General features: G+C 35.0%; 1 protein-coding gene across 2 annotated transcripts in view; it reads right to left on the bottom strand.

The window, feature by feature from the left end:
- The window catches only part of Sarm (sterile alpha and armadillo motif), a 184,398-nt gene that overhangs the window by 126,999 nt on the left and 44,696 nt on the right, over positions 1–12,703 (bottom strand). The window lies entirely within an intron of this gene.

Genomic DNA, 12,703 nt, shown 5'->3' with positions numbered 1-12,703 from the left:
AAAGCTAAACAGTATTGAAGAGGACAAACTACTGGAAGAACAGAATGAATTCCGAAAAGGCCAATCTTGCATAACTCAATTTTCATTCTAAAATTATTAATCGAAAAGAAAATTTCAAAAAGAAGCATACACGTGGCCTTCATTAATTATGAAAAAGAATTTGATCAATAGACAAATTAATAGATTAAAATTAAGACAAAATTATTTAAAATATTAACCGATCTAAATATACAAAACCAACTCTTACAGGGCATTCAGAAATATCCACAGGAAATAAAATGGCAATCAAATCAGAACAAATATCAGGATGGAACGACGTATCGAGAGGAGTGCAGCAAGGATGTGCCCTATCGCTTTTTAATATATTTAAATTATAACAATCTGGAAACAGCATAACCATTTGATATACAAATAAATCCAAAATAAAGATAAGATACACTATGATTTCCTGATGATCTGCAGAGATCAAATTTCAGAACAATAATGGTTAGAACATCTAAATCGAATGGAAAATAGCTGACTGCTAAAAACACTACACGGAAATACTATAAAATAAATGGGAAAAGAAGAATTGGAAGACCAAGAAAGCGAAGGCATGAGACCGGAACAGTCCTCTTGGCATAAAATCCATTATACGAAGAAGATTATTTGCTCCTTTTTTACCAGTTGAATCCTGCAAACTACATGTAAGAAATCCTTAAGCAAATTCTACACTTTTATAACTGAAGTGGCAAAATCCAAAGAAATAAATCATCAATTTAACCGAAATATCAGTGAACGAGTATCTAGATTTAACTAGAGAGAAATACAACTTAAAAAATACTGGACATGACGATTATAATGAGTCTTATGGCAACAATATTCTTCATATCCCCTCAGCAAATGTGCTAATCTTCTGTTGCCAGGCAACGGTTATTTATTCCACTGCTCTGGGTGGGGCATTCTATTTTTACTTATCAAGCAATTTCTGGGAATGTTTCTTCTGACGTTCAACTTCCAAAAGGGAAAAAAAAAACAAAAAAACAAGACCTCTGTTTGCTGATATAATTATTTTTTAAATATTAGTATAAAGATACTTTAGGAGTTAATAAATTAAGCGGACAATTTTATCTTCGAGTTACTTCATTATACATCTGAACAACGATAACTCAAAGATGCTGATATCGGGATTCTTAGCCTTCTTCGATACTTTTTAAGCTAAAATATGGATCTAGTACACAACACACACTTCTCCAATTTAAACTAATTTTATGCACATAAAAATATAAATATGTAATCTAAACTATTCCATCTTGAAATGATAGGAATTAATAAATTCTTGTCTTTTTCGCCTAACAACTGATCTTCCACATCCCCTATATCGTGCTCTGAACCTCTTGTTTCTTCTTTCACTACGCGTTATTCCTAATTCCTATGCAGGGTCCGTGTGTTACTTAGATGCGACTTCTTGTTGGTACCACTCCCAACCGACCTGTCGCCTAGCCTGCCGCTGGAGGGGGGGGGGGCGGGGTATATATATATTTTTGACTGTAGTAGCGTATGTACATGGGGCCGGTTTGCCTGCTTGCGGGATGAAAAACGCCAGATAAACTGGCGGAAAAAACCCTACTTCCCGCGCCCAAGACGGCTAACTTGGTTATGGCTGAGGAAGATCCTCAAGTTCCTCACGTCTTCGACGGGAATCGAACCTGGGACACTCCTTCCCCAGGCGTATGGTTGCGAAGCGCAAAGCCAGTAGGCTAACCGCGCTAACTGCCCTGAACCTCTTGTTTACATCTACAAATTACTTATTGATTAATTATGATTAGCAATTATGAAGAATCCCTGTCCTGAATAAAATAAATAAAACAGCAGTCCAGTGACATGAAATGTCTACCAGAGCGGTGATAAGCTGGATCCAGCACTAAGAATTTATGATCTGGTGCATTTAGCCCTTTACTAAAACCATGAAAGTCAATAAGTGGTTCATCTTGATAGCTTAATGCCAGGGAAACCATGGACCTAGTACTTACTCACGCATAGGAGAAAATTAGCCAAGAACGAAGGCTTCCGTTTACAGGTCCGCCCAAAGTTTCGTAATATAGAAATCAAAGAAAAAAATTAAGCTAGTTCGAATTCGATCTCATGCCGAATGATTAAGATTTCTTATGCTAAAATATAAAGAGAAGTCGATCAGAAATAAACAAAATCAGAGTGGGCAAACTTTAAGCACATATCCAAATACTCTCCTAAATATGTGAGATGTCTCTAGAATATGGCAGCCACAAATGCCATTGCTGTTTAATGGCATCAATTATAGAACAATATTTCGCCTTCATGGTGGCAATGCGAGAAAAATGATGTCGTAAAAAGGTATAAAAACTGTACATCATTGTTTGATATGTTTTCATTTGGAATTAAGAGCTGGATTCCTGCTTGTATATTCTCTAACAAGAGGAAATTACAAATTAGGTCGTTTATTTGCGAATAATAAATGTTAGATACAATGATAGACACACCGGAGGAGAAATGCTGAGTATCATCTTGGGTGTGACTGAAGTTCAGTGGTTAATTGAGTTTCTGTTTAATCAACAGGAAGAGAAATAAAAACTATGTTAATAGTTATCTAGGATGCACTATAAAACAAAGCTGGAAAAAGAGGTTCCACTACTACTGTAGGAGTGGAAGTATGGTTGGAATAATGACTAAAGAGATGTCATATGGATGTAAATCGCATGAATGGATTGTTTCCTATAATAAAATCAACTCTTTATAGGCAGAAAAAAACTCTAATTTCATCAGATAACTCAACCTTGGGTGAAAAACAACTAGAAAAAGTTCCTCGCGCCGTTGATCGGATTCGAGTAGTTCAGGCCTTGACTACTAAGAGAACACTGCCGTTTCGAATTACATTCCATTCACCACAACCGGAAATCGACTGAACACGAGCCTCTTTCTCGTTCATTCGAACTGCTGTATTTCTAGAAGAGTTTCCTAATCAAATAGTCCCAAAGAAGACAACCCTCAGCTGTTCAAAAAGAACAAGATGTATAAGGCCCTTCTTTCTAAATTCTTTCACACAAACAAGAAAATAAATGTGCTATAAAGGCGGTTGCCTAATTCGTTGTTTTACCCCTCCCCCAACGAAAGCGAACTGGCCGACCTGAAACGTGCGCTTAAGGAGGGTCACCAGTTCCAGGTTCCCTTCTCAGACACCTTGCTATTTTGGGATCCCATTATTTTATGGCTATTAAATCCAGGTTCCTAATATCAGTGCCTAGATTCGATTCTGATATTTCCTCAGGATCCAAATCTAGTTCATATCACAAGAAATCCTTCCCCCCAGATCCGGGTTCTTCAACAACCTCCAGAATATTTTGCCACCTTCTTGATATTTATTTTCTATATTCTTGCCAAAGTCCTCCCATGACTTTTGTTTAGCTAGTTTTACACAGTGTTTAGCATTCTTGCATTTGTCTCTGCATTCTCTAAGAGCACAAGCTGACTTATTTGCCAGGAACTTTCGATATGCTTTCTTCTTTTCCTTCACTGCCTCTTTAACTTCCTGTGTCCACCATGGAGTTCTAATCTTTCTATCCTTGCAGACAACTTCACCACATGTCTCTCTAGCTGAGTCAATCACTGAATCTCCAAGGTCTGGTTCCTGTTCTCAAACTCTTTCATTTTCCCTTCAATAATCTTTGTGTATTTTAGTCTACAGTTCACATCTGAGAGCTGCTCAACTTTAATTCGCTTTAAAACTTTCTTACATGTCATTCTTTTCAATATGAAATTCAATTTTATCCTGCTCAAGACTAAATAGTGATCACTTCCAATTTCAAATCCTCTGTACACGCTGGTGTCCTGCACCAGAGAGAAAACATCACTATCAACAACAACATAGTCAATGAGACTTTTCTTATTCCTTGTCTCTTCTCTCCATATGAATTTGTGCACATTTTTATGTTGGAACATGGTGTTAGTAATAACCAGTCCATGTCCTGAGCAGAAATCCAACCAATATTTGCCATTATTATTAGCTTTGCTCTTTTCTCCAAATTTTCCCAAAACATTTTTGTATGTCTGACAATCATTTCCTACTCTGCTATTTAGATCCCAACAAGGACCAACTTTTCCTTTTTCATTGTGTCAGTAGCTTTCTCTAGAGCATCAAAAAATTCCTCTACTTCTACCTTAGTAGAACCTTCTGTGGGACCATAGGCACAAATAAGTCTCATTGTCCAGTTCCCCATTCTCATATTTGCCAAACATTACTCTACTTGAGACTGCCTGCCGTTCAAGAAGATTAGCCTCGTATTTTCTGTTGAATACTATGACTACTCCTTCTGTTCCCTAATTGTCATTGCCTGAATATAACATTTTGATTTATTGCTCAGAAAGATCTCACCAGTTTTTGTCTTTTTTGTTTCAGTCACCCCTATTATGTCGATCTGGTACTTATCTAATTCCTCAGCTAGCTCCATTTCTTTGCCATTCAGGCTTCTTATGTTGATACTAACAATCTTTAACTCTGGTGATGTTGTGTTGGGATGTGTTTTCGCAGCCCTAATATGTGCACGGATAATGTTGGGAAATATATCTGGTAAACGACCACAATCAGAAAAACTACAGGATGGTTTAATACCGGAAAGTCAAAAAGACTAGTGATTTTTAATTTTTTAAAATAAATGAACTTCTCATAGAATAAAGGGATTACGGGCAAAGGAGGACGTTTTAAAAGAGATTAAAAAAAATAAGCAGCGTTACAATTCGTGCAAACAAAATTACGGCCAAAGCACCGTACAGGCTGTCGGATTCTGAACGAGAAGAATTTGGAATTATTAATACTTCATTCAGAGTCCAACGTAATCAGCCATTCCCTAAGCCAAATTTGCTCATCAGCCTAATAACCACTTATTAATGGAATGTTATTCGTATGATTTCTTTCAAGTTATGTTTATTAATATTCATTTGTTCATTTATTGTTTTGAGATAAATTGTGAAACCTGTGTATTAAATATCACTTATTATTATGAAATTAATATTACTAAAACAGATAAAAAATGAAATATGTAATATTTTTATGTTATTAGTAAAGAGTAATGTATCCAAGTAATTCTTCAAAATAAGACTCGATTGGTTGTTGTGAGAAATTATGTTATTTTTAGCAAGCGCATGCTTTAACTCACGTGAGTTAAAGCACGCGCTGGTTTAAATCACATTAAATCGGTGCTTTAACTCCGATTAACTCACTTTAAACTAAAATTTAACTCCAATTAACTCACGTTTAAAAAAAATTTAACTCCGATTAACTCACTTTAAAAAAAAATTTAACTCCGATTAACTTCACGTTAAATCGGTGCTTTAACTCACTTTAACGTGAGTTAAAGCACCTCTAATCGGTGGGCGAACTATACCGAACTGGCTTCTAGCATACTTCGCCCACCGATTAGAGGTCCCTCGACACTTGTGCGCATGTCAGAAAAAAAAAAGGAGAATCCGTTCCGATAATAGGGTAATCAATCTGTCTTCTGGGATGAGTTTGTTTATTATTACAGGTCGGAAAATTTAACTTTTCTTTTACGAACATTGTAGTTTTTAAAGTGTAACTATTTTGCTTGTTTAACAGTTGGAAAAATGTACGTAGAGTATTAACAAAATTAAAAAGGATATAGCATAAAACAAAAATTTAACTAAGTTTATTTTTAAGAAAGTTTTCTATAAAATAAAAATAATTATACAGAAAAACAAATTTTTTCAAATTAACTTAGATATTCTAAACTTACAGTTGAGAGAATTGAGACACTTTAATGTCCTAAACCGATTAATTATTTATGACTTGTTGTGACTCTTTTAACAAACCCATGCAAAAAAAACGTTGGAAAAAAATACCATTATCAAATCCTTTTAATCTTCAGAGTCATCTGAATCGGTGTCCAAATCGCCATCACTTTCACTTAAACTGATCACCAAAGGTTCGCATAATTCTTCGATAATTCCGTCTCTGTCCCAATACATATTTTCCAATGAGATGACTCGAGAGCAATATTTTCCCCTGTTTTGAACTGTAATACTTTCAATCGTCTGTTCTGAAAGCTTAAAAAAGTATCGTCATGTCAATATCCCCAGTTACGTTGCGATGGCGAATGAAACTTTTCACTTCTGCCCAAACATACTCAATAGCGTTAACATCGCAATGATATGGTGGTAGCCTCAAAGCTAGAAATCCATGCTCTTTGAGCATCGTGTCGAATTTAAATAGTTTAGTTGTGGGCGAGTTTCTTTTGACCAAATTAAGCAATTCAATTTTTCGCATATCTGGGGAATGAGAAATGTTATTTGCAGAGCGCCAATCCATAAGAACTTGCTTCTTATTAGACCAATTTGGAACTTTGTTTAATCGAATAGAGTGATATGAAGCGTTATCAATTATAACAACAGCATTTTTAGGAAGGTTTGGAATCAGTTTTTCTTCTGCCCACTTTTCGAAGATGGTAGAATTCATTTGCCTATGGTAATTGGCTTTGTATAGCAAGTTTGAATTCGGTAAAAAAAACCATTTCTCCATCCGCACACAAAATTATTATGCGCCGCGAGGCATTTCCAGTTTGTAGCACTCCACATTCTTCTTTAGACTGCCAACATTTTCCATAAGTTAAATTACTATCAATATAAGTTTCATCTAGATACACAATCGGTCTTTTCTCCTCCCTGAAACGTCTTATTGCTCTCAAATACTGCGTTCAAGATAAAACAATGTCACTTCGCTCCATGATAAGTTTCCTTTTATTCTGGAACTTTTTAAAACAAAATCCGATTTTTTTAAGTATTTTCCTTAAAGTTTCTCTTTTCCAAAGAAAATTAATTTTTTCTTTAAGCACAGGAATCAATTTCGGAATGCTATTCGTATGATTTCTTGGCACTCTTTTCTCGGGAAGGATTTTGGCGGGAAGGGAGAATAAGATGTCATGAGTAGTACATAAAAAGAAGGCCACAGGAGTAAGCGGGGGAGAAATAACCTGGGGCTGAACGGAGTAGGAAGAACTGGGAACCGCTCTGTATTTTGACTCATCTTTCTTCGAGCTCTTATTCTTTTATAAATTCCTATCGCCTCGCTGAAGGATAACTTTGGACGAAAGAATAATAAGAATGAGTAAGAAATATTGCAAGTTAGACAATTACGAGTAAGAAGATAAATTCTCCCGAGTTAACTAATCAGTTACTGTAACCCAGGATTCTATAATATTTGTGTGTTCTCAAAGTGAAACTATTCAAGAACCAAGGAGGGTTTCTAGGATTCTCGATAATGAGGAAGCTATGCTGTCTATACCGGTAAGGATACCTTTTCTATGCCTCGTGTGGAGTAGCGAAGCTTGTTTCTGGAGAACATGATACAGTTCATATCGCTGAAATTAACAGTTCAAGATTGAATGTGTGAAACATTTCCTCGTAAACGTAATATATGAAGTCTCTCTGGATTAATAGTTCAAGATTGAATGCGTGATATAAAAAGAAGCCTGTTACGAGAGAACGCAATGTAAATTTGAGACTGAATTTTCTGAGAACTATTGAGTTAGATTGATAAACTTAAAGGTTGCTGAATGAATGTCTGATGACTTGTGCTTTGTAATTGTTCTGAATAGTTAAGCTGAATCAATATTTGAAGTATATTGAACGATAGTTTTGTTTAGAGTGAAACTGTATTTGGAATCTTGGATAATAAGAAGAGTAGAATTTATATGCATAAACTCTAATCGTAAAAGATATACTCAGCTGAGTAAATTACTAATGTTTTAATGAGAACTTATTCATTCTTAATTGTATTATCCCCACTAGAAATCCTTTTTTAATGTAAATTTATGTGTTAAAGCATTAAATAATTTTATTTGGATTGGGATCTTGTGTTTGCCTAATTTCTTTCATTGCACCGCTCATTAAAATAGTTCGAATTTTAGCGGGAACCCTATATATATATATATATATATATATATATATACACACACACACATACATAGTAAGGAGAATTTCTGCCTGAATTAAGTTGATAATATTGTGCTAGCTGATGGTTGATTTCACAATGGCTTATGCAAATTAGAACAGAGTGGCGTAGTTAAAAATAAATTTTCTCTGTGTTTGAATGTGGAGTCAGTCAACAGCTAGAATATGCATCAAAGTAGAACGGAGGATCCAACAAGGCTATGAGAGCAGTGTTAACTCCGTTTGTGTTTCTAACTGGATTGCCTCTCTCACGGAATGAAAAAACCAAATTTTCGGCTGAAAAAAAAATTTTCGTCCTCCGTTGAGAGCTTAATGAAAGGGTATCGCTGATACCGATTGAGGTACAAAATACCAAACAATCGTACAGAGAGTTCATGTAAGAAAGGTGAATCTAAGTGGTTTTGGTGAATATAATATGAGTGGTTTTTATAAATTCAGTTAAAAGAAGTAAGATTGACCAGAATTGAAAATACACTTCTCTAAGATGGATCACATACATCTTTGAAAGAAAAAAGAGCATAAAAGTTCTGAGAAACTGATTTTTTTTTTCGTGTCAGATGAACTTCTATAAATTTTGATGGTAGTTTTTAGACAAACGATGTCACTGGGCATGAGGTGAGGAAATTTTCATATGTGCAGCGACGTGTACCACTACTCCACATTCTATAAGTGCCAATTGGCAGAGCGCTGAAAGCGAGATTGTTTGTCGACCTAGAATCCTCCTCTAGCAGAGGTCGGCAGCCAACGGTTCTTTATTTAAAAAAAAAATACTGATTCACTAGAAAGTATTAATAACTTATATTAATAGCAGCTAATTCTGAAAACCACCGGCTGTTCGTACAACTGCTCTGCACATGGCCTACACTTATACACGAACAGCACGCTTAATTCTAATCGGCCACAATCGTAGGTACCACAGCGGATACCTACGATTATTTCACAGGATCCAAATGAAAACGAAAAGAAATCGAATGAAAAGAATGAAAAGCAAGCATTCACTTATATAAGCGATCGTCTTGTCAATAAGTAATCTCTCACTTTATTTTTCACGAACACACAGCCGTTTCTTACTGTCAGTCATTCTATCTTGAAGAATGCAAGGAAGTAGCAACTTCTATGGGCTTTTTGCCATGACAGCCTCGTGAGTTTCATGGCAAGGATATAAAGAGGTAGCGCAACTTGATTTTCGAAACTTCATGGCCGACCACTTTTTTTTTTGTTTATTATTTTTTATTTTTTTGTTCACGTGCTAATAAACCTGTTACTTCCGAATGACGGAACCGCAGCAGGAAATAATGTGTCGGCGATTTTTTATTTTTTTTATTCTATAAAAGCACAAACTCATTTCGCGCGGATAATTTTCAAAATTTCGTATTCCAAACAAAATTCGCCTGCTCGGCTACAGATGGCGTGACTAATCTGTATGCTATTCAATACTATCGACTTCTATTTGATTACCTTAAAAACTTTAAAAAGAAAAGTGACAATTAGTTATCGTTGTTGATTTTTGATAATTTAAAGAATCGTTGCCATGGAAATCATTACCGTCAGATATAAGAACCTATGCAGTGAACTGCTGAAATAGTTCCATCTGAACCCACTACGAATGCTCCTCTTAAATTGCGCACAAAAGATTCGTTCTTCAGCTCTTTATCAAAGACGACCCACTTAAGGAAGTGTGTTGTAGAAGTATTAATGCAGTAGTAATGACAACCTCAAGAAAAGGCCAAAAGGAATCCATATAAATTTTAAATAAGAAATGATTTATTCACTGAAAATGACTCAATATCATTAACTCAATATCACTTCGAAGCTTCTTATTTTTTGATAAAACAACAAATCCATTTTTCTTGATCATTTTTGCGAACAGGAGAGCGTTTGCACTGTGTTGAAGTCACAGCAAGCGTATTGCATTCAAGTGAGGTTCCCTACGTCACCAGGACGGCTGATTCTAGGTATACCACAGCGCCCAAAGCAAGTTGGATGCCCTTCAGAAATTCACGCATCGCTTAGAAATTAGAGTAGTAAACAGTTTTTTCCCCTTACAACTTCGACTCACGAAAAATTGCAACCTAAAACTGTCATATTAATATCGTGGTTGAGATAAGGGTCAATACGGTGTGTTCCGAAAAATCTGGAAAAATGGAGAAAAATGTATTTTCAAACAAGGTTAGTTACCTTCAAATAATAATTCACATTTTAACACTTTCATTGCCAAGCTGAAAATTGGAATTTCGTGTGGTGGCCAAATTTTTTTTTTTTTATTTAGTTAACGACGTCCACGCGATAACGCGTGATCGGCCGTTTGGTGAGGGCTCGTATCGCGTGATTGGCAATGAACGTGTTAAAACTTAAATTATTGTAATTTTTTTTTCAGATTAATGGTTGGACTCACGGCTTAAATTTAGAGGAGAGAATCGAGATTAATGTCAGAGAATGCTGGTTACAGAGAAAAGTGGCTGAAAATTTTAATAAAAACAACCAGAAAGACATATTGAGCATATGTGGAAATGTAATTGTTTTAAAATAAATGTTAAAGCAATTACATTTTAAATTACAATGACTACTAATACTACTTCCCATGAGATCTGGATGATGTAGTAAGTCCACGCATGATTCTTTAAATAATCTTGTAAATTTATAAGGACTGATGTAAAGGGATCATAACATGCCATTTAATTTAGCGATTTGTGTTAACGCCACGTTAATGCCTAGTTTAGACTTAAGAAGGCAGATGGAATCCATGCTTTTCAAGACAATCTTATAAGAATAATAAATGAATTATTAATGAATAATCAATAACTATCAATAATTAATATAAATAAGGGTCATTATTAATAAAGCAATGATCACTAAAGACCAATTAATAATAACTTAATTATTCTTGCATTTTTAATCCCCTAAATGTAATACGGCATTTCACAAACATGTAAGTTCACAGACTACGAACTACGATTGCTCTTACCTGAAACTATAAATAAAATCCATTTTGGACTATTTTTGATTTTCAAAGTATATAATACTTTTTTTTACTTGTTGCTTTGCTCAAACATTTTTTTTTTAAAGAAGTCAGGTACTTATGATTGTGTAACCGTGTACACCTTGAAACGGATCTTAGCGAGTTTAGTGCCTTACATCGATCTTTGTCACCAGAACCGTTGTGTAGTCAAGTATATTTAGGAAACTGGTCGAGAACAGCTTCCTTCATATGTAAGGATTTCCTAAACAGCGTAATCTGTACATTTAAATCCAATGTTAACAAGTTGGTCTTCAACTTTTCGTTCCTCCACATTACTAATGTACTATAAGGTTGAACAACCTCTCGTGTAAGAAACCGCCATTAAAAATACAAGATTTCCGAACCTATATTTTGCTTAAACCAGCCAGTACAATTGGCGTATAGGCTTCTCAGTAACTTCATCACGCGATCTTCGCATTCCAATCTTTAATGGGGGGTTTATGCTTGGCTGAATAAATGAAGGCAGTGTCATTACATCGATCACAGTTGTTGGGAATTATTCAGAAGGCAGGTGGTTCTGAAAATCGTCGCACATTTCTGCAGTCAAGTGAGATTATACCTTTATGAATTGCTGCTCCACAAAATTATAATTAACGATAAACGTCCTTTTTGAATTAACAAAATGTAAGGAGTGATCATATCATTGAAATCATAGCAATAATTAGTATTATATTTAGCTTGGTTTTGTAGGTCGCCTTTGATTACAAGAAAAAAAAAAAGATTTTATAGCGATAACGGCTTCGAGATACAACGAATTCAAAATTGGCGAACTACTAATTGAATCAGACGGAATGGTAGGAAAATTAACTGATAAACCGAAAAAGAGAAAAAAAAGCAATATCAAAAAGTGGGACGAGTTCGGAAGGCACCTCCATGAATCCATAAAAGGAAGAATGTCTTTATTCCCACAATACATCTTTTTAATGACTGTGACAATGCCTGATAGGAATGTGATAAAATTGTTCATCTTCCACAGATAATACTGAGAGGAGTGGGGAAAACAAAGCCGTGAATCAGGCGGGATAAGCGAACGTAACAAAAGATGAGGTTTCCAATTTTTTTGAGAAGAGAGAATTAAAAACATGTATAAGAATTTTTTGCCTCATAATGTCCTGTCAATTACAGAAAAAAAGGCAGTATAGTATGGTAGGCTTAAATAATAATAGTAAATCTTATTATATCTCATCATATCTTATTCAAGTAATGCTTTAATAAGATATGATGCGAAAATTCCGAAAATACCCTAAACATTTCTTCTTCCTTAAAGGGAGTAAAAAGAGAGAGAGAGAGTAGGAAAGATAACTACTATTATCTCAGAGTCCTAACAATCGTATTGTTGTCAATATAGCGCGAGTTCTATGGTCGATTTTTTGAGATGAGATGCGAGGTTCCGAAAAAAATATATAAATTAGAAAAATACAGAAATTTCATCATAAAATTCTGTATGTATTTATCTAATTAACTTGTCTTCAACTATTGCTACAGTTGGCGATAATCTAACACAATATACAGAAATTTCATCATAAAATTTACAAAAGAAAAATGAATGCAAAAAGAAAAAAAAGAAATGTGATACCACGGATTCATGCGTCCCTCCCCTCCCCACGGTCTTATGTGCTACGTGGATACATCGCTAACATCTAACGATGTTCGCACCACTAAACTATATTCTCGTATAATCACCTTCCTTGACACTGTTTTTTTCCC

This window comes from Typopeltis vanoorti, chromosome 4, assembly GCF_054136105.1.
Source record: "Typopeltis vanoorti isolate ZY-2024b chromosome 4, IOZ_Tvanoo_1.0, whole genome shotgun sequence".
Lineage (NCBI taxonomy): Eukaryota > Metazoa > Arthropoda > Arachnida > Uropygi > Thelyphonidae > Typopeltis > Typopeltis vanoorti.
The sequence above is the reverse complement of the archived record's forward strand: the minus strand, read 5'-3'. Positions and strand labels throughout refer to the sequence as shown.